Raw genomic sequence first — 26,335 nt, 5'->3', positions numbered from 1 at the left:
CTTATTTTGTGTTGCATGATAAACTGTGAAAGTGATGTTGTGTTTCCATCACTTGTCAAAGAAAAAATAGTGTTTGGCCTTACTTTTGTAAATCATGTGTTGCAGTGATGATGTGTTTTCCATCACTTGTTGAAGCAACAATGATATGTTGGCCTTGTTTTCGTAGCTATGGCATTATTTCCATTTTGATGTAAACTTGACCACCAAGTATGTGTTATAAACTCATCTCAAGTATGGGATGCTTGGGTCATTAGTTTGTCATGTATGTCAAACATGTAATTTGCAAAAACAATGTACTACAGGTTGTAGAGGTTGTAGGTATCGGCTCATAACTTAAGGCTTCGAAGAACAAAGGTGAAGGAGATGGAAGTGAGACCTTTTCAGGACGCTTGTGATGCAGACAAGGTACATAGAAGTTGCATATTATTTTTCATGCTTTTGGAGGACCAAAAGCTCCACAGTGGGGAGGATTTATCCAAGTGGCTCTAGACACAGGACAAAGAGGGCTTATGGAATCTCAAAAATAAAAGTGATCAAAATGATTTTGAACCAGGACCACAACGTAGATCTTGTCGTCCTAATCGTAACAGTGTGAATGGTTCGTTGATCCAAGCTCGTATGAGGGAGAACGAGCCAGTCAAAATTTTGGTCAAAGTTGGACTATGGGCCAGGTTTAAGTGTCCTACAATTTGACTGACCCAGGGGCATGAAACCTTGCTCTCGAAAGCACGCAAATTTTTTGGATTGTTAATTTGTCTAATATCCCCTATATTGGACAAAATCGAAAAATGTGTTGATTATCTTAAAAAAATAAAAAAAGAAATATTATATAGGTGGCGGGCCATGACCCAAGCCACCTCCACTGGAATCCGAAAAAACCAAATTTTTATTAAAAGGGCCGACAGGCCGTGACCCCCACCGACCCAACCACATAAAAAAATTCATATCAAAATTAATGGGCTGACGACCATGACCCCGCCAGACCCTCCAACCATCCACCAAACATACATATAAAACCATATTATATCATGGGGTGGGTGGGCCAACTCTGGTGGATCCGGCCCACACCCAAAACACATTGTCGTTCACATATTGCCTGTTAAGTAAATGCGAGGCCGACGGGGATTGAACCCCCCCGGTCCACGTGGGCCAGCCCCCACCGGGCGGTCCCATGTACAACCCACATTAATACGCCAACCAAAACCATGTAACGGTTACAAAACTCTGCCTCTGTATTTAATACGCCAACCACCATACGATATGTGCACGGTTACCAAAACGCGTCGTTGCATAAATTTAATACAAAAAGTTTTATAATTGCTTTCGGATTTGTGGGTGGCGGGATTTGATCCCCTGACCTCCCCTTAACAAATTTGCCTAATTCGCTAATGCAGCAGAGAATTTTCATTGATCTTTCTGCCCGGAAATATATATAAACCCTCATTTTCTTAAGAGTGCGAAGCATGGAGGAAGGCAAAACGTGACACGGTTTTTGAGACATGTAATTTTTTTATTAATTTGCAGGGGGGACCATGAGCGCAGAGAAACACAAGCGGAACCATGATTGAGCCAAATTTGCAGGAGGGCGAAATTTTTGCAGTGTCCAAATTGGACATATTTTATGTCGATCTTACACCTCTCAGTGACACGAACTTGATGGCGTAGTTAGAATTTTGATCTGAGCAGCCGATCTTCAGATGACATGGAGGAGGGAATCTTTGAGGAATCTAGGGGGAATCTAAAAGATTCCTTAAGCCCAAGATTCTCACTTTGTCAGAATTCAGAAATTTGACAGTCAATTTTACACTATTCGATGCCACAAATCTGATGGTGCATTCAGATTTTCCATTTGATTATTTCATTTCTCAGCCACTTTTCAAAGTGGAGTGCAAGTGTCAGCATTCATGTGTGAACAACCATTTCCATGAGATTTGACGCCACGAGATTGAGGGTACGAGAAACTTTAGCAGTTTGACATCCTTTTCTTCAGATGGCCCCAGGATGTGAGGTATATGCAATGTGTTCATGTACTTCTTTTTGCTATGAGATGCATTGTGCTACATAGATCCCTGTTTACTGTTTGATGTGGGATCTTGTTTTCTTACTTGTTTCATGGTTCCTGATTGCTGTGATGCGGAATCATCTGTGGGATGTACTTGTTGTCATGATTCATCATGTTTTGTTTGAGATCCCTTTGTTATTATGTCGATGGGATACTCATGTGTTGCCATGTATGTTTGCATTGAGATCCCTTTTATGCCATGTTGGCGGGATGCTCATTATCATCATGCATGAGTTTAGGTCATACTGATAGGAGTAATTTTTTGAATGAGAGTTTCGGTAGTGGAACATCTCTTGGAGCCACTCCTGCGTGAGGGCATTTTCCTTGTATGATAGCGACGAAGGCCCACAGACGTTGTCCCTTCTGGATGAACTCCATTATCAACATCTTGTTATTTTATGTTGCTGATGATTGTCATGTTCCTTCTTCTTTACAACATGTATATATGTTCAATTATGATATTTTAAATGCAATTCTAATCACATCAAAAAAGTCAAAGATCTTGGTTAAATCCGGGAGTTGAGTCAACTCGGATCACGAGTTGGTTGATGTGGGATCTCTTAAGGCCCACCTAACAACAAGCCTTGTCCCATCGACATCAACAAATTATTTGGGACCAAGGTTAGGGTTAGATAAGGCACCTAGGAGCCTGCATGTCTTAATGGCAGGTATCCTTGTCAATTACTAAGGAAATACATCAATGTTTCTTAGTGGATGAATTCTGCAGTCCATTTGACTTCAAAAAATCCATTCATGGCTCGTAGAATGTACCTAGTGCTTTGATTCCCATTGACATCGAAGGTGGGATATCTCACATTGGTCAACGACATCCTCAATGGTAGGTAATCCAAGCATGGTTGATATGTTATTTGTCATTTGATATTTGATAATTTATGGTTGGTAAATGTGGTTGATATGTTATTTGTCATTTGATATTTGCTAATTTGCATGGTAATTTTATATTTGTATTAGGTAAATGTGGAAATGTAAACATGGATTTAGAGTTGCAAAGTGGATAATATTTGAAATTCCATTTGATATAGAGAATGCAACAACAATATGCCAACATCTCTCATTTATAACCATAAAATAAATATTTGGATTAAAAGAAAGATTAATCTACTAACATTCAATAGGGATGTCTATATAATGTTTGAACCATATTTTTATATAGTTTGACCCATATAAAATTTTAAGGGCTAATTTTTGTCATTCAATTATTTTTTGTTTTTTTTTTTTTGTTTTCCAAAAATAATTGTTTATTCAATTTTTTCAAAAACTACTAACCTAAATATTATATGATACAATTATTTTATCTAAAATATTACTAAAGGATTTCAAAAGCTATAGTTATCACTCTTCTTCTTTATGTTGATGATATAGTTCCTTTAGTGAGGAGACCTTCTGATTTTGGCAACAAGTAAGAATCCTTCCATATTTTTGTTCCAAGATGGATATTACTACTAAAGATTTTGTTCCAAGATGGGTATGAGTGTTAATACTAACAAAACAAAAATCATCATAATTAAATCCAAAAAGATCAAATATGATATTTTTATTTATGACAACAACAGATTGGAGGCACTTCCTTCATACTAGTATCTTGGAATCAATATCCATCATAAGTTCAACTAGAATTATAGCATTGAGAAAAGGATAAATGAAGGAGGTAGAGTTTATTATGGACTTGAAAATAATTGTAAGTGAAAAATATCTTTGGATATCGAATTTAAAACAACCCCTCTTTGAGACTCCATGTAACACTTTATATGGATGTGAGGTTTGGGGATGTAATATCTCTAGATGGTCATGTAGGAAGATAGAGCATATCCAAAAGCAATTTATAACCTATGATCTCAACATTGAAGGAAATAAACTGTATTTTTTCTTCCTCATTGAAGCAAGTCTATCCCCCATTGAAAGCATAGCTATGGCTAGGTTTCTTATGTATAGGAGGGGGTTAAACAACTTGGAAGATAAGAGGCTATCTAAAATTACTTCTAACTCTAGCCAAGACCACCTTCAACTCAAGCAAAGATAGCATAAGGATGTCCACTCTGGCTAGACCATTGGGGGGTAAAAGAGGAGATCATTATGTAGAATAAGGATAATATTAAAAATATTATTACATCAACACTTAAGGAGAAATTGTGGAGTGATAAAGAGTTAGAGGGAAAAGGAAACTAAGATATTGTAAGGAGTTAATCAACCAAAATCTCAAAATTCAAAAGTATCCTTCTGCCTTCACTAGAATAAAGAAGAAAATAAGCATTGCCAAATTAAGAAAAAAATTTCATGAACTCTATAGTGAAATTAGGCATTGGTCAATTCCAAAAACACCATGGGATGAAAGAGTTTGTCATCTTTGTGAAACTAAGAGGGTTGAAGATGAGTAGCACTTTCTCTTAGATTGCCCAACTTATACTCATAGTAGATCTAAATTGTCACACTACCAACCTTCTTACTATTTTAACTCAAGAGAACAATGTTGATCTTGGAATGCATCTCTTACGTGCTTAAGGTATGATAGACCATATTAAGTCTTACTAGATGTTAATCATCATCATCAAATCCTTATAAACTAGAATATTTTTACAACAATTGTCATTTAAAAATTAGTAGTATTTATTTTACACTTGTGAGATCGATATAGATTCTTAAAATTTTGTTGAAATTAAACTCAATTTTGAAGTGTTTAAGAAAAGTGGATTTGGTGTTCACAATTTTAGATAGCACCCTTGGTGAATCCATTCTTGTAAGGTAGTGCATCTCACCTTGGGGATTCAAACTATGTACATGTGCACATAAAACTATCCAAATACCAAGCAACATTAATGACAACTAGTTGAAATAGCCTTTTAATCTAAACTATAAAAATATTATAGGGTGTATTATATAAATTCAAAAAACACTTTAATTACAAATTAAAAAAATATAAATAAACACAAATAATAATAATAATTGTCAGTTAATATTATCTTAGTAGGTTGGGAGGAAGGAGTGGAATCCTCCCCACTCAGGTTCATTTCCTGCAAATGATATGATGGATGTTAACAACATTGACAAAATAATAATATTAATAAATAATTAACTTTACTAGTTCCTATGGTTAGCTCAATTGGTCTAGAGCTAGAAGTGAGTTTTTTTATTATTATATATTGTTCCTAGTTGTTGTTAATCATAGATTCAACTCTTTTTTATTCTCTTGGGGCATATGTGTGAAATAAATAAATAATTAATTTTACTAGTCCCAATAGTTAGCTCAATTAGTCTAGAACCAGACATAAATAAAATAATTAATTAATTTACTCTACTTCAAAATAACCATTCAACATTAATACCAAATAAACATTGTAGTGGAAAAAAGCACTAAATGTTTGTGGAATGAACTATCCTACAATTTTTTTATGGATTTAAATTTAATAATATCTTAATTTTATATTCTATGTTATTTTTTTTAAATATTAATTTAATAAAATTGTAAGCCTATGTTATTTATTTATTTATTTTATATGTTTGAAGATTTATATGTTTTTATTATTATAATTAAAATAAAATATATTTCGCTCAGGGGGTGTAGAATAGATGTTGATTGGATGTATTGTTAAGACACTTCTTGATGTGAAGGTCACCGTAAAATAGATGGTGATTGGATGTATTATTAAAACACTTCTTGATGCGAAAGTCACCGGTTTGAACTCCATAGACAATAATTAAACATATTAGCTTTTAATATGATTTAGGCCAACTATAATCCAGATAAGTTTAAAGAACTAAATACACCTAATTCTGAAACCAAAACAAACCAAAAAATTAAAATATATTTCAATATAAGAATAAACATATAAGAACACAAATAACAACTACAACAAATTTTTTATATAAATAAATAAATATTTTATCAATCAAAGTAAGGAGTCGAGGAGGAATTTCCTAGACGGCCAAAAGTGGCCGGAATTCGTGCAAAAAAATTCAAAAAATCTTGTAGACACGGTGTTTTTGATGGTGGAAATGGATTCAGCACCATCAAAAACGTTTAGGACACCTAAAATTTTGAAATTTCACAACTATAACTTGGATTTACAAAAATCTTTGCCGAATTTTCTTTAAATATAACCAGAATTTCCATAACTTTACGAGCAACTCCTCAGCCTCATTAAACTACGCGCCAAAATAATTGCTCTTTTTATATACCATGGGCATGAAAGCCAAATCTCGTTGAACTCTCATGTATGTAGAACCACTACAGGTCCAATTATGGCGATAACCACGCCACCATTTCTTATGCCAAAGTGTACACGTGGACACCTAAAATCATGATGACATGTGGTCGTAAGTATCGCCATCATTGACAATGATTATTGGATCCCCTTGGGAATTTAGTTCACCCCGTAAATCCACTTCTTATAAACCTGTTGTTAACATGATGTAATAATATCAAAATGTAGCCATCCTTAGATTATGTATCTTGCCCCACGTTATGAAACAACTCTACCCACCATAGTTATAGGCATACACGTCTCTCTATCTCTCTAACCATGGTTTCCAAAAGAGTACGCTACCAAACAGGGGTTAAATTTGACGGGTGACCCTACCCGTCAAGGAATTTTTTTATGACGTTTTTATTTTTAAACTGCCCATCATATGACTTTTAAAATTTATTTGTACAAGTTTCATCTAATTTCAAATTGTACTCATAATTGTTCAAATTTTTCATTTTTTGTTGTACAATTCGGCTCAAGTCTCATTGCTACACTTTGTTTTGACACCTGCTGATCAAATTTTTCTGCAAATTTTCCAGATTGTTCAAATGTTCTGAGTTTTTTTTGTTTAAAATGGAAACACTGATAAAATAGATGGGAAATATATATATAATTCACCTTATTAATAAAAAATAGAAAAATAATAAATCTACAACACTTCCATGCTTCTTACATTTTTTTAAAAAATGATAAGCCTAAATATACCTCTTACAAAGAAAAATTTGAATACTTTAAATAAATAACAATTATTTAAGAACGGCATATATATAATATTTTCTAATTTAATACATATAAAAAATAAACAAAATAAAATTTAAATCATTTAGTTTACCAACAAACCACCACAAAAATGTCTACATTGCTGTTTAAAACATCTTTTGAAATAATTGAGATCAAAATTCTGAATAAAGTTTTCTCTATATTCTTTATATTATCTCTTAGACCTTCAAATGCTTTCTGAGCAAACAAATAAAACTGATATTTTATAAATGCAAAGTTACTCTCCAGTAAAGGATCTTGAAATTACCAGTGGCTCTGAGTCTGCGGTTCTTGTATATTGTCACAGTCATTGTACTCGCCATGCCCACTGCTCCGATTTGTTCTGAAATGTTGGAATCGTTTTCTACTTGAGTATCCACTACATTAAGAAACCCTGCAGCAAGGTCCCAAAGCTTGTTTCAATTGAATTATAGAATTTATACATTTGATTTAAGATTTTTGTGATTTATATTAAATTACAAATTCTATAACCTAGATTTTAGATTTTTATAATTTATATTGATTTTAATAGTCTTTCAAATTAACCAACAACTTATAATATAATTAATCTGAAATTTTTTATAAAAACCCTATATTTCATATTTAACATGGATAATCATTAAATGCAGAATCCAGATTACTCAAGTGAAATTACAGAAAGGCTGAATTTGTTATTCCCTGTGAACGTACAGTGAAATCACTGCTAAATCACTACCATCAAATTTCAATTGAATACTTTCAAGACACTCTGGCATTTGCTCAGCTTGCATAAGGTAATTTCTCAAACTACTCGGCCTTTGGTCTTGCGGCTTCGAAAAGCACTAGCGTTCTTGGTATGGCACATGTCATTTCCTCATTTCCCCGGACCATCATGCCCGCGAATCGCGATATTTTGTCCGATTCTTTCTTTCGGTCAAAAATCTAAAAAAAGCAGTTTAACTTTTTTAATCTTTTCAATTGTTTGTATGAACGAGTCTAACATGGTTGTTCGTTTCCAGGAGATTTTTTTATTTTATCATTAACCATTTAATTATAAAAGTATGGGATTTCTTGATTAAAATACTGAATACATATATACAGTCATTAATAAATAAATTAACATCAAATATAACTGTATAATGAAACTCAAAAATAAATTTGACACCCAAAAACGATGGCTTCACCTTATTATTTAAGAATTAATAATAACCACAATTTCAAACCAAAACAAAAACAATCATTTCACCTTATTATTAAGGACTATAAATAGTCATCCCATAGATTTAAAAGGAACTCTACATAACGATGAATCTAATTTTGTAAAAGCAAATTCTAAAATTAAAAATACAGAGAAAAACAACTATATCTCCAACCTGTGCGGAAAACTACAGGTTCCATCAATCAAAATGATCTGCACGCGGATTTCTAAATGAAATTGTGCGAACAGGCGCAACCGTCTTTGTCCTCTGGACGAACAACGGCAGCTTCCCTCTCTACCAACAACGCAACGACAGCTTTATGATTTCTGTATCGATTCCCCTGCTGCTTCTTCATACAGATAGCTTTAATTACTCATCTACTTTGGCTGACTTAATGCTTTAATCTTATGAATTACGAATCTGCTACATCGCTAGGTCCAAGAAAGCTTGAGATTTTATGGAAGCCGTTAGTCTTTGAAATGAATAACGCAGAAGAAAGAATAAAACAAAACGTCATAGATTCGCCAAAATCTAACCTGAAAGAAGCCGGATCAGCGCCGAATTCCGTCCGATATACTTTAGATATCGCCGTCTTGAGCCTAAACCGGCTATACCACAGACAACCTCCGTTATTTGCTAAAAGCAGCCACACTCGGTCGATCTTTGAGGTCGAAAGCACAGAAATCTTTGAGGTCGAAATAAAGAGGAAGAAAAGGGGAATTTCAGATGCACAGTTTCTCCGCTTTGGGAGCTAAGAACGCAGAGAAACGCGCAGGATTGCTCCTTCTATAGGCGATTAAATATCCAAAAAGATGACAGAGGAGGGCGGCAAGCAATGGATCGAGACCAGTCGGAAGCAACCTGTGGACAAGGACTCTTCCTTGCGAGTCTGTAACTTGTTACTTAAGTTTCCTGTTTCCATATCTTTCCATATCTTGGACACGCGGGCCGCGGTAGTCTGGTACTTGTATTTGGTAAGTTTACAGTAAATGCTCCAGCGATCAGACGATCCTAATAAAATCAAGACCCCACAAAATTTATTTCCATTCTTGAAAGTTGGTGGACGGCGGGTGGACGGCGGACGTGTAACACGGAAGTTGCAATGTTAAATATATATAACAATTATTAAAAAAAACTTAAAACTTTCCATTTTCAAACATGCCCGTCATATTGACGGTATTAAAAATTAATAGCAAGTTACCCCTGACGCGGATATTCGAAATTAAAACGTATTTTAAGTGTAAAAAACCTAAAAACGAGCATACGGGCGTCAAATTTAACCCCTGCTACCAAACCTAAATTGAACGCGTTTTGAAAACCTTATCTTCCATAGAGGTCTGGTCAATATTAAACGCGTAACTACCATGCAAGACTATGATCATGAAAAAAAAAGAGAATAGCCACGTTGCATACTCTTTGGACTTTTTATTTGCGTGTTGAATTATTAACCTTTGGAGGTGGTATATTCTTGTGGCAAGAACCTTTGTTTATTCATGGATGAATCTATTTTATCAATGGCTTCAGAGTTAATACACACGGAGAAATGCATACATTATTTTGGATGTTATTTCATGGAATCCCAAGTAAGAAGCCAACTTTAATCCTTAATATAGTTTGTTTGTTTTTTTGAATTAAATATTTTGTTCAACATGGTTGTTAAACTTAGTTGATCTCAGGTCAATCCAATTAGGAGTATTTAGAGATGTTGGAAGAATTTCTAACAAAAATGTTGTTTATGATTTCAAAATGGATAGAAACCATTATGGTCTTCCCTATAACAAACTAAAGAACATTGGTGTAGAATATTTTCCCTATAACAAAGTAAAGAACATTGGTGTAGACTATTTTAAAGCAAATGCATCACATGTTATCATAAACAAGTGTAAGTGTGCAATGTTGAAGCATGCACGCCTCAACTGTAGCATCCCCATTTTAATCTCTAGTTAAATCGTAATTAATTGTAAATAAATTTTGTAATTATCTATGTTAGCACAATTATGTCATTATGGCAACAACATGAATCAGATGAATCCATGAACAATGTCATTGTATGTAATGTATTCCTGATTAATAAAGTATGCTGACATAATTAATTAGGAAGATGAGTGTTGACACAGACCATGATACCATGAGTGAGAATTGTTGAGGGAGCCATGGGGAATTGCCTTACCAAGCCTTGCCTTGAAAATTTGAATTCAATATGATCATTTTTCCTCTTACCCAAGATCTCGTTGATTATGAATAACTTAGTGGTTGGAATAGTCACCCCCATAATTATGGAAGTTGGGGTGGCAACTAAAATAGTTCTACGAATTTAGTGGAAGGAATGGACAAAGTACCCTTCCTTGGAATTTGAAGTTGTCCCATAGATTTGCTTTTGAAATTGGGGTGAATGTGAGGGTGGACATCATTAATCTACATTGACGATGGAGAATTCTAAAAGGGGAGCACATATCTTACAAAGAAGAGAACCATAGAATGAGTTGAGAAGAAACTCAAGATAGAGAGAGCAAATAACTTGCACAGGTGGAGCAACAAAATGTGTTTTAAGCATGTAGAAACACTCATGACATGAATGGATGACTTATTAGGTCAAATTCGAGTCTACTAAGCTTGAGAATTATTGTAGTCTGAACAAGAACATATGAGACCCAAAAGTGGGTTGAGAGAGTTGTGGTTTGGTTCTTGCTCAATGAGAAATAAGGGTGTGAGAAGAGGATTTCACTAATGGAATGCATGATAGTAAAGGGTTCCTTCATATGCTTGTGAGCTAGTTGAGAAGGCACCTAAAAATTGTGGAGACCCTAGGATAAATAGAAGGAGGGTGCATCCATTTTTTTGTATCAGTGACGGAAAGTGGCCTTCACTTAACTTTACGCCAAGTTAGAGTTCTCCCTTTGGTAACTTAGTCTAGCTCTAGGGTCACGACCAACTATAGAAGGATATGTTGCAATTGAGCCTATCTTTGGGTGGACAAGCCTCATTCCCAAATTAGTTGCCAACTCTTAAAATTTCCAAATTAGTCTATTATATACACACACACACACACACACACACACACACACACATACACACACACACATGGTTTCCTTCTGAAATATTACGTGTATAATTTTATGTTAAAATAGCAATTTCTATGTTGTATGGTTAAGTAGGTATGAGTATAAGTTGAATGAGAATTTTATTGTTGAGTAATACCTTGTTATAGTTCCATATATGTTTATGTATGACAAAGGAGAGTTGTATGATTGAAATTGATTCTCTTATTGTCTTCATGTAAAAGTTGGTATGTTGTGAATTAAAGGATATAGGTGGAATGCATACAATAGTTCCATCTATGTACATTAAGCATGATGAGTTAAGGGTCTATATACATACCCTTGGCTTTGTGAATTTATTTTGTCAGTAAGGTCGATGTACAATGTTGATTGGTTGTTTAATAAGGTATGTTTTGGGTCTAAGTTGGTGAGATCCGAATTGGATCATTACAATATTTTTCATTCATATTGAACCATTCAGAGTGGAAGAATTGGAGGAACCAATTCATACGAACATTTTTACTGTTGATTCCTAGTTTAGCAAAAGGGGTATGAAACCTTCTAGAAGTAGTTTGAGGAATCAAATGGTGTATTGGGGGTAGAAATTTGCTGCTTAAGTTCCACACACCCTAGCGCTATTATGCACATAGATACATTTCCAATGGTACAAGGATCATCTCAATCAAATGGAAAAGGGGCTAGCCACATGATCATGATGAAAAAGACTAGAAGAATCAAAATTATAACTCTAGTTAAGAGTTGATGGAGTCCAACTTAACCACTAGTAGATTATCAGGCTATGTTATAACTGGGCCACTAGGAGGAAAAGGGATTCCATTCTATTAGAATGCATTGGTTTCCATGGCTAAACAGAATAGTTGAGAGTGGATAGAGAGAGTAAACATATAGATATTGTGCACTGCAAAATCCCATAGGCAAAATCTCACTCCTATTTACTTGCAACCATTTCCATTTAGAGAAAGAGAGAGTAGATAAACCTCACCTTCTTGTTGAGTTTTCTCTTGAAAGGGTTTCCCAGATCATTTCTTATGTTCATTGTGGTTTAATATTTGTACTTCATTCTTCTCTATTTTCTATATTTTATCTAATGCATGCATAAGAATAATACAATAATTAATGAATCTAGAAATTTAAGAAAAAATTAACCCTCATAATGTAGATTTTAGATTTTTGAATATATTTTAGTGGATATGTTGTGACGAACTGTCTAATGGAATATCCATGATAGTTTATGGACTAGTTATGAATACAATAACATAGTGCTTTGTAAGGTAATAATCCTATGTAATTGGAATCGTGGATTGTAAGGTTCAATTAGAAGACATTTTAGTTATGTGATTGTTTGTATTAAAGTCTCCTTAAAAGAGTGATTTTCCTCCCTATATCATCCTTTAATGAGTCATATTTATTATTGGTTGATATTTTCTTGAAAGAAAAGTGAGTACCATATGACTTGATATATATGCACTTGTGTGTGTGTGTGTAAGTCAATTTTAAGTTCTTGAAGCCATAAAGAAATTGGCAATTTTCCCTTTTTTACTTAGGATAAAAATAGTAATAAAGGCTAGTGATATAGAGTCTTGGTGGAGGAAAATTTTGATCTGGTTGATACATCGGTGATACAAGGAGAAGTGTCGATTGATAGATTAGTGATACAAGGGGAAGTCTCAATTGATACCTTGAGAAGACAAAGAGAAATATCAATTGATATGTCAATGAGTGTTAGGCCTCTATACTACTAGTGTAACCCCTTATTGTTACTAGTACAACCCACTTATTATATTGATGTACCCATGTAGTGCCCATATTGTTACTATTTTGCCACATAGAAGCCCACTATTGTTATTATTGTGCCCTTACATTATTATTGTTATGTCGGCTCCGATTATGTTATGATCCCTTAGACTCCTATATATATAAAGGAGGTCTTTTCATTTGTATCATCCAAGAATTGCTCATTTATGTAATGTAAAGGAGGTTTCCCCCTCGAAGAGGCTGAATTCTAAGGCGTTTATCTATCTTTTCTATCTTTTCTTGAGCTGGTTTCATAACAATTGGTATCAGAGCCTTGGATTCTAGGGTTCGCTGCTCCAAACAGGACATCGTGGCATTTTCGCTATAACTTTTTTTCTGCGATGTTTCAGAAGTTGCAAAAAAACCCATTTGATAAGAAATCGCGCTGAACCTCGGGTCCGAATTTCAGAGCTTTTCGCGCTATATTTGTGGAGATATGATCTGAGGAAGTTGGTCTTTTTGCAGACTCCTGAATTACATTCCAAACAGGTGACCTGGGGAAAATAGTCATAACTTTCTCTCTGAGCATCGGATTGAAATTTCGTAAGAAGGTACAGAAAGAGGATGGACTGTAGTTTCTTGTAGATATTGTTTAGAGCCAAAGGTCAAAACAGTGAATCGTGGCACATCGTACAAGTTCGCTCTACTGAACTAGTCTATAATAAGGTCATCTTGGGAGATTGTGCATAACTCTTCCTTGGAGAATCTAATTTGGATCAGACTAGTGGCATTGGAAAGAGGACACAGAGGGCTACTATAGGTCGCAATTTCAGAACTTAAAGATATGAAAGTACAGAGTTACATTCGTTTCAATATTGAGGTCCTAAAATCAAGAAAAAGCAAGATGAGGAAGTTTGATGGCAAGGATCCGGTAAATTGGATACTTCAAATGGAGAAATATTTTGATCTACATGGTGTACCACTGTTACAAAAGGTATGTATTGCATCTTCATATTTAGAACTGGATCAATTTTTATGGTATGAAGGGCTTTGTTCTCGTAAACGACTTGTTACGTGGTCAATTTTCACGGAGAAAATGATAGCACATTATTAGGATACAAAGAGCAACACCTTCTTTAGAGAAACACCACAACAATTGGAAAGAGTAAAAGGGCTTTGTGACATAGTGGAAAGCAAAATTATGGAAACCAGGAAGAATAACCCTCACAACTATAAAGTTGGAAGTGTTGTTTCTCCTAGCCTTCCACAACCTATAAGGGTTACACCACAACAATTGGAAGAAAAAAGAGAAAAAGGGCTTTGTTACAATTGTGATAGCAAATGCACTAAAGGTCATAAGTGTGTTGAGAAGAAATTATTTTACATAGAATATGAAGAGGAGGAAGAAAATGATCAAGAAACATCAAAAGAAGAAGATATACTCCAGGAACCCACCCCAGAGAAAGAAGAAATGAATCAAACCATATCTTGTAAAGCATTGGCAAGAATTACCACTCCTCAAACTCTCAAGATAGAAGGACATATCAAGAAGAAAAAGGTGCAAGAAGTTAAATATCACATTGAGAAAGAAGAAATGAATCCAACCATATCTTGTAATTCATTGGTCAAAATTACCACTCCTCAAACTATCAAGATAGAAGGACAGATCGAGAAGAAAAATGTTCAAGAAGTGAAAGATCGCATCGAGCATCAAGAAATGAATCCGACCATATCTTGTAAAGGATTGGAAGAAATTACCACTCCTCAAACTCTAGAGATAGAAGGACATATCAAGAAGAAAAAGGTTCAAGCAGTGAAAGATCACATCGAGCATCAACAACAAGTTCTCCAACTTTTAAAGGATAATGCCACTTCGGTGCAAAATCAAACGAAACAACAGGTAGATCAACATCGTAGTGAAAAATGTTTTGATTGGGTATTTTTACTACTACATCTCAAGCAAGATATTTATGAGAAGGAAATGTTTGCAATACTACATGCACTTAAAAAATGGTGACCTTACCGAATGGGAAGACTCTTCAAGGATGAGGATGTGGAAGCATTGTTTTGTGCTATTTATATTATCCAAATAGATTGGATAACGAAGCAAGGGATGAATGGAAGAAGGACGAAGAAGTATGGCCACTTATTCAAAAGTTGCAAAAGATCCCAATTCAAACAATATTGCCAGAAATTGAAGAGGAAAGAAAAATCATATTGAAACCTGGAGCAGCCATAGAAACAAGAACTCGACAACTACGAAATCGATCAATTTCAGAGTATCTCATCAAGTGGAAGAACTTACCCGCTGAAGATTCCACATGGGAGGACAAGAATTTTATACAGAAGCATCAAGAACTACTCAAGCGTTGAGGACAACACTTTTTGAAGGAGAGGGGCATGTTAGGCCTCTATACTACTAGTGTAACCCCTTATTGTTATTAGTACAACCCACTTATTATATTGATGTACCCATATAGTGCCCATATTGTTACTATTTTGCCACATAGAAGCCCACTATTGTTATTATTGTGCCCTTACATTATTATTGTTATGTCGGCTTTGATTATGTTATGATCCCTTAGACTCCTATATATAGAAAGAAGGTCTTTTCATTTGTATCATCCAAGAATTGTTCATTTATGTAATGTAAAGGAGGTTGCCCCCTCGAAGAGGCTGAATTCTAAGGCGTTGATCTATATTTTCTGTCTTTTCTTGAGCTGGTTTCATAACAATGAGACAAAGAGAAGTCTAGAGGAGAAAATAATATTTTCATTGAAAAAGGGAAAGATTTTCGAGGTGGATACATTGGTGAGACAAAGTGAGAGGTTGACAGATAAAGGGAAGTGTTTCAACAAAATAGAAAAGAAAAATTTCAGTGAAAAGAAAAGATGTCAATGTTGATACATCGTTGAAGGGAAAAGTACTTTGCGTCAATAAAGGAAACCATATCAACAACAAGAAAAGATGATGGTGTCAATAATGGAACCTATATTTGTGGCAAGAAAAAGACGATGTTTTCGATAAAGGAATATGTGTATCGGCAAGAAGTAATTCAAATGAGAAAGACTTGGGGAAATCGAGGATTAAGGAACCAATTTTTGGAAAAAGGAAAAGATGCTTGTATTGAAACAAGAAAAATTGATGGTGCTAATAAAGGTATGTGTGTCAACGATAAGAAAAGTTGAGGGTGCTAAAAAAGGAATGAGTATCAACAATAAGAAAAGTTGAGGGCACCAACAGAGGAAAATAGTTTTGATAAGACAAAAAGAAGCTAGTGTTGATAAAAAAGATAGTTCTTAGTGAGATAAAGAGATGATGGCACCAATAAGGAGAAGCATTTCAGTGAAAAGTGAAAGAAAGTTCAATGATAAAGGGAAGTGCTCTGGTGAGAAGATAAGGAAATATCACCATTAAATTGAAGCACTTGGATGAAAAGATAAATAAAGTTTGTCAATAGAGAGATAAATTATCATCGAAAGAAAGAATATGTATCAATGAAGAAATGTTTGGCAAGGCCAATATGCCATTGCCAAGAAATGCTAATAGGTGCAAGAAAGCAAGGAAAGTTTGTCGTGGTAGAGTAATATAAGATGGCAATAATACATTACATAAGAATAAACATTGGATGATGTGATGCATATATTTCATAGAAAAAGAATATGAAGATGCGACAAGAGCGTGGAAACCAAAGTCCTGACCGAGAAAATCTTCATTAATGTGACATGTCATGAGGGCTAAAGGATTCCAAGATGCAACACATCATTTTTGGTTATGTGTTATATTCTTCGCATGACCAGTCACATACAAAATCGTCTTGTGGTGGTTTTTTCATCTATGTTTGATGGTTTCTAACACACAATTTTCACTTTTAATGGTTTTGTCGTGCATGGGGGTTCAACACATGGTTTTCTAATTCCAATTAAGGAATTAAGGTCATAATCTAATCCAAGTTAATGGATCACAGGTTTTGGATGTCACATGATCATATATATTGTATTGTAAACAATGAAGTTGATGATAAAAATTGGAAGTGCAACTCTAAATAGTTTGTTGGTTTTCCCAATTTGAGTTTTCTATGTAAATCATTGTGTAATATTTCCATTTTTTTCCTTTTGTGTTTATTAAGAATCTAACAAACTTACCAACTTAACAAGAATTGTGACATCAAAAGGAGAACTCTAGCCCAAAAAACTCGTATTTTTGCTTAAAAAACATGAAAAGACACCCTGAAATCGAAAATTGGTGATGTAGTATCACATTTTTTAGGGTTAAAATTCTAAAATTATTAATCCATGGCATTAAAAACTAAAATCATGATTAAGAAAACCCTTAAATTCGAACAATTTTCAACTATGGTGTTAAAGACCAAATATTATGACTTCGGAAAATTTTGCAATTCTAACATTTTTCAACCATGGAATTGAAACCAAATATCATGAGTACAAAAAGCCTTAAAATTTCAACAATTTTCAACTATGGTATTAAATATCAAATATCATGACTATGAAAAGCCCGAAAAATCAATACTTGAACCAGAGAGTGGTTTTGCTAAGAGAAAATGATTTTTTTACGGTCTAAATTATAACTCATTTGAAATCTTAATATAAAACAACTTGACCCCATTTTAATGGGGCACTAAAATTGAAATATTTTTTAGAGTAGTATTTAAATGTGACTTTTTGGAGTTTTTGACGGATTTTTGGTCGGAATCCGGGGACAAAAAATTATGGTCAAATCTTGATTTGTGTTGTTTAAATTGACTTTTTGATTGCATATATGGATTCAACACCCTCAAAAACCCTTGGGCACTTTGATTGTGAAGAGCTAACCCGTCAAACTTGTGATTTCAATGAATCCATGTCGGATTCTAGACACGTTAGATAAGAAAATAAACCAGAAAACTTTCAAAAAGTCATACTTAAAGACTACTCATATTTTTTTAACTATGACCTACAAAATCATTATCAGTGTACAAAAAATCATAAAAAACACCCTTTGGAAAAAAAAAAAACTAATGCAAAAAAAATAATTTTTAATTTTAAAAAATAGGAAAAGAAAAGGGAATTTTAATTGAATTGAAAAATCAAATTAAATAATTAAAAAAAGGTGTTTTCCATTTTTTTTTTAAACAATAATAAAAATTATTAAAATTGAAATTTTTAAAGCAATTTTAAAAACAAATTTAGAAAAAAAAGCGCAAAGAGAGAGAGAGAGAGAGAGAGCACCCTTCGAAAAAAAAAAACTAATGCAAAAAAATTAATTTTTTATTTTAAAAAATAGGAAAAGAAAAGGGAATTTTAATTTAATTGAAAAATCAAATTAAATAATTAAAAAAAGGTGTTTTCCAAACCCCATTTTTTGGGAAAAAATCAATAATAAAAAATGATTTAAAACTAAAATTTTAAAGCAATTTTAAAAACAAATTTAGAGAAAAAAAACTAAAATAATTATATATATATATATAGAGAGAGAGAGAGAGAGAGAGAGAGAGAGTAATTGTCCACGTGGTTTTGGATACACAGGGTACTCTATTAAGGCACTCCTTGATGTTAAGTCACCAATTCAATTCCCCACCCATATTGGACATGATAAAGATGTAGTCTTGCGAACCTTACAAAACGAAGAAGGAAAAACAATAAAAAAAAATCAATATAAAAATAATAATAACACATACACACACACACATCTATATAAGCATAGTCTAACTAATAGATGAAATGGTTTTTTTTGGTATTTTTTCTAGTTAATTTTGATTGAAATCCGACAAAGCTTTTTAAAAACTTCATGTTTAAGTAGGGGTTTTTAAAGGTGCCAAATCGATTCATGCATATAAAAAAACATTTTAAATGACAATAAATCATAATATTGTCTAAGATTGTATCACTGGATTCTAGTGGAAAAAGTCATTTTGTCTATTAGTTGGATTATGCATATATATATATATATATATGTATATGTATATGTATATGTATATGTATATGTATATGTATATGTATATGTATATAAATTTTTCAAAAAAGGAAGAAAAAAAATTATATTGAAACAAAAAATATAAAAAGCAATAAAATTTGGAAAAAAAATAAAAACAAAAACACAATGTTTTTTTTAAACAAAAATGAGTACTTTTGGTTTTAAGTTTGCACTCGATTACAAAAAAATACTCGAGGGATTACATTGCTAATTTTCAGGATGAACCATAGTTCGAAGTGACCATAAATCTATTACAATAAAGACACCAGTAGACTAACTATATACCCAATTACATAGAATTTACAAAGTTGCAAAAGGAGCAAAAGACACAGAGATTGTTTAGACATCAACATGAAAATTAGTCACTTTTTCTCGTTGGCCTATTGAGATCAATGCCTTGCTCACTTGGGTTCACCTGGAGTTGATCTTGGCCTACAAGGACATCTTTTTTGAGTTTACAATCCATATTTCTACCCTGAACTACATCCACTTCATCCACTAAGCGAGAGATATGATGTTGGAGAGCCATCATCGGGTCAATGAGTTCCAATTGTGAATGATACATTTGGAAAAATTTAACTTGCATATCATAGTCATCCCTGTGAAGGGCTTCGTGCACTGACAAACAATGTGAATTTCGGATTGCCGCTAAGGAGGTCTTTTAATTAGTGTCCAAATTCATGGGAGGACACGGAAAGAGATTTCAGAAGATATGAATACCATAAGAATACCACCCAGACTACCCCAAGATGACCACAGGATAAATATGCTTGGCTATAAGGATTTGTGAGCAGGCGAATTCAGGTGCAAGCCTCTCAAACCTTGAATTATTGAAATCGAAAGCACAGATGAAACAACGATGGTCATAAAAAATCACAGTTAAAACACAAGGGGTGTCTAAATTCAACTTTGAGACAAAATACAGAAAATCCCCCCCCACCTCACCCATGAACTAGAACCATCCAAGGAACTCTTGAGAAGGTAGATTACAATATTCTTGGGATTACATCCAACAGAGCCTCAAACCTCTTCAATAGACCCAAATTGGAACCCATAGCATAGAGAGAGGAGCCTTCTTCACATGAATTTTCATCTAATCCATAGAGATTGTAGAGGTCCAAATTGAAAAAAGATAACAAAGAGTTACCTTCTTGAGCGAGGGCCAAAACCTACCAAAGGACGCCAAAATTGGGGAGCCATGGTGTTGTCGGGGTGGCTTCAGAACTAGTGAGTCCTATCCTCCACAGTTCCCAAGAACTAGGGTACCTAACCCACAACTTCATAACATAGAGAAGGAGAAATTGATGCTCGGAGTGGAGCTCTTCATAGCGCTGCCAAAAGTTTGAAATTATGGACATCACAATTAAATCCGAAGGTAGAACCACATATACATTAGTGAACCATGGAGATGATGGAGCAATCCAGAATGTGATCTCAAACATGAAAGGAACAGTGGCAAGGATAAGGCTGGATTTATCACTCGTTCCCCTATCAGTCCACATGTTCCTCATTAGTTGAACATTAAATTTCCTAGTACACCTTCTGGAGAGAGCCATCATGATTATGAGACGAAGGTGATTCCAAGGTCGGGACATATGATCATAGTAACACCAACATTTCCCATACAATGCCACATCATGGAGGATGATAGACCAATCTTGATACCAGTCCTTTAAACCAAAAAAGTAGATGTGGAGATTAAAGGGAGCCGTGCGTAGAGGGAATAGGGTAAAGGGGATAATATAGAATTGGGAGGGGGGACAAGGGATATTGCCAAAAAAATTATAATCCAAATAGGGGAGGGACAAAGGGGGGAACAAGATCTTAGGATCCATATAGCGTTAGGGGATTGGAAAATATATGTTAGACTTGTTAATTTCTAGCTTAGTCTCTTCCAAAGAGAATGACTTATTGGCTTCAAGATCAACATCCATGTTATTGATTCTAAGAATATTATAGAACTCCTTGGTATGAAAGGATGCAACCAATTTTTTAATTCTATGAAGCACCAAGGCAAGGGAGTTATCTTTTGAGTTGCTCTCATTAATGAGATAATGAATCGTAAGCAAAAAATCTCTCAAGACAATGATATCTTTAATGCTTTTGTCTTTAGCAATGTATATACCTTGTAGGAGACCATACATCTCATATTGATTGTTGGTTTTCCTTCCCAGGCCCCATGAATAGTTATCCTCAATTATTCCATTAGGATTAAGTAGTATCCCTCCCCGTTCTGCCACCCCTTAAAAGGAGGACTTGGGTGTAATTATCACAATTCGACACAAAAAGCTATTGATGACATAATGATTATATATCTATATATATATATATATATATATATATATATATATATATATATATATATATATATATATATATGTTGTGGTTCACAGACACCTTGGTCAACGGGTGGTCGCTACGTCCACAGAAAAATCTGGGCTGATCGACCCTGAAGGGAATCTAGCCCCGCAGCCCACTAGCAAGGCCTAACCCCAAGGGATTCGGGCAAAATGGACCCTGTGACCTCCGGAACGACGAGGCACTAATTTTGACCAACTGAGCTAACCCTTGGGGCTCATATATATATATATATATATATATATATATATATATATATATATATATATATCTATATATATATATATATATATATATATATATATATATATATATATATATATATATATATATATATATATATATATATATATATATATATATATATATAAAGACTAAAAACATCAAGATTGATGAGAATGACTTATTAGTTAGTTTTTACATTGTTTCCCTTTTCACCAAGATCTCGGTCCCCGGAACTCTAAACCTAATATCCCAGTTAATAGATCCTGGAACCTTGAACCTGATCCAAATTTTCCTAAAGTCCACGTTCTTCTCTTTTAAAGGTTCCATCTATGAGCAAACGAAAGGTACGACTATGGGTTCCCCCTTTTCTCTGGTAGTTTTTCTCACATCTTTATGGAACACTTTGAAGCTAGAGTTCTTAATTCTTAGCATCTCAAACCCAAATGTTGGCTATGATTTGTAGATGACACCTTTTTCATTTGGAAACATGGTCGACCTGTGCTTGATGCCTTTCATTCTCATCTCAATAAAATTTCCCCTTATATACAGTTCACGATGGAAATTGAATCAAATAAATCCCTTCCGTTCTTAAACGCCCTCGTTACCCGTCTCCCTAGTGGCTCCCTCTCCCATAAAGTCTATAGAAAAAAGACACACATTGACCATTATCTCCATGCCCTTTCTCATCACCACCCATCCCAGAAGTTAGGTGTTCTTAAAACCCTCATATCCAGAGCTCTAAAAATCTTTGCTCCCCACCACCCATCCCAGAAGTTAGGTGTTCTTAAAACCCTCATATCCAGAGCTCTAAAAATCTTTGCTCCCCAGTTTCTTTTAGCTGAAAATCCCCATCTGTTCAACACTTTCAAATCCAATGGCTATTCCTCTACTCAGATCATTAAAGCTTTTCATTCTGTTGTTCACCCTAGCTCCACCAATTCTAATCCCTCTCCCTCTTGTGGCCAAGTTACTCTCCCATATATTAAAGGAACCATTGATGTTATTGTGAAGATCTTAGCCAAGAAAAACATAAAAACCGTATTTAAACCCCATAAAACCTTCAAGCAATTTCTCTGATAGGCCCAATATATATCTAATCCCATGTTAGGAACAGGGGTTTACCATATTCCCTGTTCTTGTGATAAATCTTATATTGGCCAAACTGGTCATCCTTTCAAAACCCGCCTCAAGGAACACATAGTTGATACCAACCATAACCGTCTTTCCAAATCTGCCTTAGCTTAACACTTATTTAAATCCAAGCATTTAATTTGCTTCGATCAATAAAAAATCCTAGCCTTTGTACCATTCTATAACTCTCGTATTATTCGAGAAGCCCTCGAAATCGAGAAGCACCCTAATAACTTTAATAGGGAGGATGGATATAAGCGTAGCCAATCCTGGAAATGAATCATCTACCATCTCACCCATTGATTCCAGGCCCTCCCTTAGTTTCCTTCTCCCCCTCCTTGGATGCCTTCTCGCCTTTAGTTGCCCTGTTCCCCTCAGAACCCTCCTATCCTTTTAATTAAGAAAAAGAGAGGGTATTGAAACCCCCCATGCTTTTTCATTAGTCATTTCCTATTTTCCTTCATTATTCCTTTCCTTTGTCCCTCATTGTTTCTCCTTTTCTTTTCCCTTGTCAATTAACTGCTCCCTTCCCCTCTTTGATCTAACCGGGTTCTATTTATAATTATTTAATAATATTTTACATTATCAAAATTTTGTTTGCATAGGTAGCTCAATTGGCAATGGCCGTGGAAATGAAGTCTCACCGAACCAGAAGTCTTGGGTTCAAATCTTGTGCTATCCCCCAATCGGGGTGAGAAGTTGGACATGATGAAGGTGTAGTCCTACGAAGCTTACAAAAAAAAACATTATCAAAATTCTAATTAATTCCTAATCTCCATTTATTTAATTTTCAATTAGTTTCTTTTTAATTATTAATTTAATTTCTATTTATATTATAATAATATTTATTAATTCTTAATTTATTTTAAATTACTTAAATTTTCTTTGTGACCTTGTTTAATCTTGGTCAACTAGGCTTTTTAATCTTTAATGTTCTCATATGTTTTAACATTCATTTCTAATTATTTCATTTTATCAATTCAACATAAGCCCCTATCTTAATCTTATTTAAATGATTCTAAATTCTTTTATTTCATGTTAAATTATTTAAAAAATTCTTTAGCGACCTAATCTAAATCTAGTCAAAATAGTTGTTTTAATCATTAACTCTTTTATCTAATTTAACATTTTTTCTAATTTTTTATTGTAAAATTATTGAATAACATTTCAACCTTCGACCAAATTTATTTCTCTCTTATATTTATCCCAACAGATACTAACTTTCGTTATCCTATCAAATGTCTCTTCAACATTCATTTACTAGTATAGCTCTTTGGTCTCTAATGATGGATGAAGTAACCATCTAAAATGTTGGACGGATAAAAAATATTACACATTTTATTCTAGAAATCTCCAACAACAATATGAATAACTGTGGAAGTCTCCAATCACTTATAATTTTCAAATTAATTAAGAGTCAAAGCATTTTGACCCAAATTGATTACAATATACTTTGCCTACACATTTTTGAATGTGCTGATGTTGGCACAACCCATCTGCTCACACGACTAAACTACCTTCGCCGCATAGCATGAGCTAAAAGTTAGTCGCGTGGGCAAGGAGTGATGTCCAACCTCACCCCAATTGTTATTTCATTTTTTTTTTTACTTTTGTTATTTTAATTTTTCCTTTATTAATTTTTTTTTAATAATTATTTTAAAAATTTGTTTGTTTGGGTTATTTTTCTTAATTTTGAATGTTTTTTCTAGTATTTTTAAAGGTTTTTTTTTGTTTGTTTGTATTTTAATGACTTTTTTTTTACGTTTTCATTTTTTAATTAGTTTTTCCCCTTAATTAAAAAACTGTTTTAAAATTTTTTAAGATTAAAAGGGTGATTTCTTTTATTTATTTATTTATTTTCTTTCCTCTTTAAGGGATATATATATATATATATATATATATATATATATATATATATATAGAATAGCTATTATATTAAAAGACATTGAGTTAAAGTTTAGTTTAGATACATGAGTTAAATAAGCAAGTTGAAACGAGTGGACATGGTTAGAATGGAGTATGTATCAACAACTATCTATAGAATTATGACCTTGAAGATTTTGAACAAAATGCTACAATATCTACAATATTCTACTTGTACATTCACCAATACTGACCTAACAAAAATCAAAATTTACAAAGCTTCAAAATAATTTTATTTCTTTATTTTGAAAGAAGCATAGAACTTTATATTAGATAAATGCTTTACATAGCATACATGTTGTGGTAAGTTGTAGAGACTAGAGTTCAGATGAAGCGATGTTAGCAAAGTGTTAAATCTAGTTTGAAATGAGCTAGAGAGGGGTCATATGGTCATGGAAGGGAAAGCAGATGGTCCCTCGGAGAATCTAGGAAATAGTTTAGAACAAAAATGAGCATAGGCCATATAAAAATGATGCCTTCTATTTGAACTAGGAAAATTGAGACAACTAAGTAAATTGAAGGAAGACAAAAACATAAGTTTCCTAACGAGGGATCTGATAATTTTATTTGATTGTCTCTAGCTCTTCTTGCGGCTAACGTTGTTGAGCTTTAGCTTTCTTATCCAGTGTCATCATGTCTAGATATGAAAAAGGGTCATCATATCATTCTAGTAGCCATTATGGACACTCCAATTTAATCACGCATCCATAAGAGCTCCTTGTTGATAGGATTTGCCTTTGGAGACCTGGGTTGCGTTGGTTAGAGCTTTGGTGGAATGTTGAATTTAGTCTCATGGTTCTTGCTGGAAGAGGAACCATAAACCATTGGGTCTTTGTCTTTTGTCTGTGCCACTGGAAGGCCAAGGGAGAAGGTGTACCAAGCTAGTGGGAAGTCCGAAGAATCCATATCTACAAATATTTCCTTAGAATTGAAGGAAACTAGAGTTATGGGGATGGGAATTAACCCAATTCCAATTGAATGGGAAAGATTTCGCAGTGTGAGGTGAGAATTGTGAATTGGATTCCAAACTTATCCATTCTACTTTCCACTCCTCTTCTAGCTTCTTCCATGGTCCAAAGGTGGTGTAGTAACAAATTTCTTATTTCCCAAAGACCATCAACTAATCAGCGTTGTTCCTCCACCTCCATAGTTGCAACTAGACAATGGATGTGAACTGGAATTGGGATCGAACAACTCCACATCTTGATCGTTCCATGGAGGGAGGGGTGGATGCCCACGTCCTCTGCCTCCTCATCCGCACTCCCTGACCAGTGATGCATGCCTGATAAATTGATGCTTGGAGTGATGAAGTTTGGAAATGTTCAAACTACAAAAGATACCTCTCTTTTTGGAACCTAATGCTTTCTGACAAAAATGAAGCAGAGGAGGGTACATAAGAAAAAGTATGAGCATATGCATGAATGTCAGTGTAAGGCAGATCACAAGATGACTTTGGATGGAATTTTCTAGACGATATGAATTAATTGTTGCTTAGCCCCTTTTAATGATATATGCGGTGCATGACCACCACTTGGACTCACCTTTGTATGTAAGCATGATGTATGCCATGTGTTTCCTGATAGGACACATTTCACGATGTACCAACTAGATTTAGGGGAAAATGTTAAAATATTACATTAAACCATGAGGATTTATTCCTCCAATTTGATT

The 26,335-nt window shown here is 34.1% G+C and overlaps 1 long non-coding RNA gene across 3 annotated transcripts; it reads right to left on the bottom strand.

Moving 5' to 3' along the window:
* Nucleotides 1–7,183: 7,183 nt before the first annotated feature.
* On the bottom strand, nt 7,184–9,221 carry LOC149262285 (uncharacterized). 3 transcript variants are annotated; one of them, XR_016249134.1, is made up of 3 exons: nt 8,798–9,221; nt 8,436–8,707; nt 7,184–7,477 (listed from the first exon to the last, which is right to left on the bottom strand). It is a non-coding gene; the product is annotated as an uncharacterized LOC149262285 (long non-coding RNA). The 3 variants fall into 3 exon arrangements; XR_016249133.1 differs by having other exon boundaries at nt 8,436–8,604; nt 8,798–9,220; XR_016249131.1 differs by having other exon boundaries at nt 8,436–8,610; nt 8,798–9,219.
* Between the last annotated feature and the right edge of the window lie 17,114 nt (nt 9,222–26,335).

This window comes from Pinus tabuliformis, chromosome 6, assembly GCF_031772625.1.
Source record: "Pinus tabuliformis cultivar Carrire ecotype Pingquan chromosome 6, CPIR1, whole genome shotgun sequence".
Classification (NCBI taxonomy): Eukaryota; Viridiplantae; Streptophyta; class Pinopsida; order Pinales; family Pinaceae; genus Pinus; species Pinus tabuliformis.
Note: the sequence above shows the minus strand (reverse complement) of the source record. Positions and strands in the feature narration are given on the sequence as shown.